The sequence below is a fragment of the Malaclemys terrapin genome, chromosome 15 (assembly GCF_027887155.1).
Source record: "Malaclemys terrapin pileata isolate rMalTer1 chromosome 15, rMalTer1.hap1, whole genome shotgun sequence".
Taxonomy (NCBI): domain Eukaryota; kingdom Metazoa; phylum Chordata; order Testudines; family Emydidae; genus Malaclemys; species Malaclemys terrapin.
In genome coordinates, this window is record NC_071519.1 from 15,176,805 (window position 1) to 15,181,804 (window position 5,000).

Here is a 5,000-nt window from a genome sequence, read left to right on the forward strand (position 1 = left end):
TTGCTTTCCGGCCCGGGCGTCACCCCACTCCGAGGGCAGAGCGGCAGTGGTCTTGAGGACCACAGAGGGGGGGCTTAATAGCCGAGACGGAGCAGGTCCGTGGGAGGCTTAATAGTCGTCCCCCGAGCGCTCCAGGGGGCAGGCTTAATAGTCGTGCTTTACGGCCACCAGGTCAACCCTCCGAATCTACTGGGATGACCTGGCGGCCGGTTTGCTATCCGGCCACCAGGTCAACCCATTGGATTCGACGGGTTGACCTGGTGGCCGCTTTGCTTTCCGGCCCGGGTGTCACCCCACTCCGAGGGCAGCGCGGCAGTGGTCTTGACGACCACAGAGGGGGGGCTTAATAGTCGAGACGGAGCCGGTCCGGGAGAGGCTTAATCGTCATCCCCCGACAGTGTGTGTGTGGGGGGGAGGCTTAGCAGTCTTCCCCCCAGGCTGGGTGGGGGCCTGGCGGGAGGCGTCGCAGTCTTCCCCCGGGCGGTCCGGTGGGGGAGGCTTAGCAGTCGTCCTCAGGGTGGTCCGGGGGTGGGGGGAGGCCTCACAGTCGTCCCTGGGAGAGCCGGGTCGGCGGCGGTGGCGGGTGTCAGGCTTTACATCCAGCCTCCGGAGGGTGAGCGTCCTCGGACGCGCTGCAGCTGCCGCAGAGAGGCGGCCTCTGAGGCAGGGAGCGGGGCACCGAGGCTGGGGAGTGGGGAGCAGGAGCCGTGGGGTGGGGGGCGTTCAGGACAACAGGTCAAGCCCCGGGTAGCGGCTGTCAAATGTTCAAAGTCCCCACCGGGACAACAGGTCAACCCCAGGGGAAGCAGCTGTAAAATTTTCAAAGTCCCCGTTCGGCCACCAGGTCAACCCGCTGAATCTATTGGGTTGACCTGGCGGCCGGTTTCCTTTCCGGCCACCAGGTCAACCCAATGGATTCAACGGGTTGACCTGGTGGCCGGTTTGCTTTCCGGCCCGGGCGTCACCCCACTCCGAGGGCAGAGCGGCAGTGGTCTTGAGGACCACAGAGGGGGGGCTTAATAGTCGAGACGGAGCCGGTCCGGGGGAGGCTTAATAGTCGTCCCCCGAGGACTCCGGGGGCAGGCTTAATAGTCGTTCCAGGAGAGGCTTAATAGTCGTCCCCCCGAGTACTCCGGGGGCAGGCTTAATAGCCATTCCCCAGGCGGTCCGGCGGAGGCTTAAGAGTCGTGCTTAGCGGCCACCAGGTCAACCCGCGGAATCTACTGGGTTGACCTGGCGGCCGGTTTGCTTTCCGGCCACCAGGTCAACCCATTGGATTCGACGGGTTGACCTGGTGGCCGCTTTGCTTTCCGGCCCGGGTGTCACCCCACTCCGAGGGCTGCGCGGCAGCGGTCCTGAGGACCACAGAGGGGGGGCTTAATAGTCGAGAGGGAGCAGGTCCGGGGAAGGCTTAGCAGTCTTCCCCCGGGCGGTCCGTTGGGGGAGGCTTAGCAGTCGTCCCCAGGGCGGTCCGGGGGTGGGGGGAGGCCTCACAGTCGTCCCTCGGAGAGCCGGGTCGGCGGCGGTGGCGGGCGTCAGGCTTTACGTCCAGCCTCCGGAAGGTGCGCGTCCTCGGAGGCGATGCAGGCGCCGCAAAGGGGCAGCCTCCGAGGCAGGGAGCGGAGCACCGAGGCTGGGGAGAGGGGAGCAGGAGCCGGGGGCTGGGGGGGGTGGGGTGGGGGGGGGGCGTTCAGGACAAGCGGTCAAGCCCCGGGGAGCAGCTGTCAAATGTTCCAAGTCCCCACTCGGCCACCAGGTCCACCCCAGTCTAGCAATGGGGTTGACCTGGCTGATGGCCGGTTAGTGTCAAGGTAAACTCACCGTCGTCCACAGGAGGGCAGCTCTCAGGCCGTCCGGCTGCGGCTGACTCTGGGGCGGTGCCCGGTCCCGGCAGCGAGGGGCGGGGGGGGGGCGCGGAGCGACACGGAGCTAACCGGCCCCCGGGGCCGGGGGCGCCTCCCGCGACTTTGGGGGCCGCGGGTCGTCAGTGGCGTGCAGGCCGGGCCTCTCCCGGGGGATTCGGGGGGGGGGGGGGCGGTCCTGCGGGCCGGGCGCAGGGGGCTCGAGCGAGCCCGGGCCGGTCCGCCCCGGGGCCGGGGTCTCCGCCTGCGGCTCGGGGGGGCGCGGGTCGTCGGGGGAGGAAGCCCGGGGGAGCTGCACGCCGGCCTGCCAGGCCAGGCCAGGCCTGGCCTGGGTGGCCGCGGGGGGATTCGGGGCGGTCCCGCGAGCCGGCGGCCGGGCGCAGGGGGTCCGAGCGCGTCCGAGCGAGTCCGTCCCGGCCCCGGGGTCTCCCCCTGCGGCTCTGGGGGGCCGTGGGTCCCCGCTGGCGGAAGCCGCTGGGCGCTGGACACCCGCCGTCCGTCCCGCCTGGCCAGGCCTGGCCTGGGTGGCCGCGGGGCGGGGGATTCGGGGCGGTCCCGCGAGCCGGCGGCCGGGCGCAGGGGGTCCGAGCGCGTCCGAGCGAGTCCGTCCCGGCCCCGGGGTGTCCCCCTGCGGCTCTGGGGGCCGTGGGTCCCCGCTGGAGGAAGCCGCTGGGCGCTGGACACCCGCCGTCCGTCCCGCCTGGCCAGGCCTGGCCTGGGTGGCCGCGGGGGGATTCGGGGCGGTCCCGCGAGCCGGCGCCCGGGCGCAGGGGGTCCGAGCGAGTCCGTCCCGGGCCCGGGGCCTCCCCCTGCGGCTTTGGGGGCCGTGGGTCCCCGCTGGCGGAAGCCGCTGGGCGCTGGACACCCGCCGTCCGTCCCGCCTGGCCAGGCCTGGCCTGGGTGGCCGCGGGGCGGGGGGATTCGGGGCGGTCCTGCGGGCCGGCGGCCGGGAGGGTCCGGGCCAGTCCGCCCCATGCCCGGGGTCTCCCCCAGCGGCTTCGGTGGGTCCTCCGCGGAGGAAGCCGGGTGGGGAGCCGGACCCCAGGCGCCCAGACCCGTGACCTGCGGCCGCGACCTCCGACTCGGCAGGAGCGACGAGGGGCTTTCCGGCCCGTCCCCCCCCTCTCCTTCCTCCCCAGAAAAGGAGAGAGAGCTGGCTCGGACCGGGAAAAGCTGCCTACGGCACCTGGGATTCCCAGGCGGTCACCCATCCAAGTACTAGCCAGGCCCGGGACGGTTTACCTTCCGAGATCGGACGGGATCGGGGGCGTTCGGTCCGGTATGGCCGTAGGCACCCGGCCCCCGCGCCTCCTCGCCCGCTTTCCCCTGCCGACGCCCGGGCCTGCCGCACGGTGAGCCCCGGTCGGACTGCCCCCCTGCGGCAGGGCCCCCGTCTCTCGCGGGCCCGGTCCTTTTTTCCTTCTCGAGCTCCGGGGCCCGGGCTGGCCGCCAGAGCCCCTCCGCCCGCCCGCCCTCCCCGGCGTCGGGGAAAATATTGTCCCGGACATCCAGTGCGCCCTGATCCTGTCAGCCGGGGGGGGGGGTGGGTGGGTGGAGGGGGGGCAGTCCCTCGCTGCGGCCGGGGAGGGTGAGCCCAGGGCGGCTTGCCTGCCGTCCGAGTCCCCTCTCGGCCACCAGGTCAACCCCGAGCCGAAAGGGCTGAAAAATTTTCAGAGTCCCCTCCCGGGCACCAGGTCAACCCGTGGAATCGAACGGGTTCGCCTGCTGGCCGGTTCGCTTCCCGGCCACCAGGTCAACCCGTAGGTTTGAACGGGCACGCCCGGTGGCCGCTTTCCCGTCCGGTCACCAGGTCAACCCGGATCTCCCTCCTTCCCTGGGCGCCCCCTCCTCGGAGGCGTCAGGTTCCATTTTCTTTTTCCCCCCAGACTTCCAGGGGCCCGATCCAGTCGGCCGGGAGGCAGTCCCTCGCTGCGGCCGGGGTGGGTGAGGCCAGGGCGGCTTGCCTGCCGTCCGAGTCCCCTCTCGGCCACCAGGTCAACCCCGAGCCGAAAGGGCTGAACATTTTTCAGAGTCCCCTCCCGGGCACCAGGTCAACCCGTGGAATCGAACGGGTTCACCTGCTGGCCGGTTCGCTTCCCGGCCACCAGGTCAACCCGTAGGTTGCCGACGGGGCTAGCCAGTGGCCGGTTTGCTTTCCGGCCGCCAGGTCAACCCCTAGGTTTGAACGGGCACGCCCGGTGGCCGCTTTCCCGTCCGGTCACCAGGTCGACCCGGATCTCCCTCCTTCCCTGGGCGCCCCCTCCTCGGAGGCGTCAGGTTCCATTCTTTTTTCCAGACTTCCAGGGGCCCGATCCAGTCGGCCGGGAGGCAGTCCCTCGCTGCGGCCGGGGAGGGTGAGCCCAGGGCGGCCTGGTCCATGTCTCTAGTGGGCCCGATCCTTTTTTGGGGTGTTTTTTTTTTTTTTTCCGAGCTCCGGGGCCCGGCCCGCCCGGGCAGCCCTCCTCGGAGGCGTGGGGCGGATTTCCCCCCCCCCCCCCCAGACTTCCAGGGGCCCGATCCTGTCGGCCGGGAGGATGTCCCTCGCTGCGGCCGGGGAGGGTGAGCCCAGGGCGGCCTGCTTGGCGGCCGGGTCCATGTCTCTAGTGGGCCCGATCCTTTTCTTCCCTTTTCCGGCTCCGGGGCCCGGGGTGGCCGGGTAGCCCTCCGCGGTGGCGTCGGCAAATTTTTTTAAAAAATCAGACTTCCGTGGGCCCGATCCTGACGGCCGGGAGGCAGTACCTCGCTGCGTCCGGGGACGGTGAGACGCTCGGCCACCGGGTCAACCCGGAGGAAGCGGGCTGGGGGAAAAAAAAAAAAAAAAAAAAGTTTTCCAAGTCTGAAAAATTTTCAAAGTCCCCTCCCGGCCACCGGGTCAACCCCTTTGGAGCGAATGGGTTGACCTGACGGCCGGTCGTCTCGCGGATGTCCGGAAGGGGTCGCCCAACGCCGTCTCGGCCGACCGAGGGAACCACGAGGTGGCGCCCGGTTCCAGTTTCGTACCGCCGAAGGCGGGGCTTTGGCTTTTTCGACCCGTCTTTCGAGGACTGTGTGCGGAGATTTGTGAGGACAGGTTTTTCAGAGCCTGTGAGAACCGGAGCTCAGCCTAGGGGATCAATCCGAGTATTGTACCCGACCCTG

At 70.2% G+C, this 5,000-nt stretch overlaps 1 non-coding gene across 1 annotated transcript; it reads right to left on the minus strand.

The window, feature by feature from the left end:
* Positions 1-3,036: 3,036 nt before the first annotated feature.
* On the minus strand, positions 3,037-3,155 carry LOC128823799 (5S ribosomal RNA). The gene has a single exon (XR_008442034.1). It is a non-coding gene; the product is annotated as a 5S ribosomal RNA (ribosomal RNA).
* Positions 3,156-5,000: the final 1,845 nt, after the last annotated feature.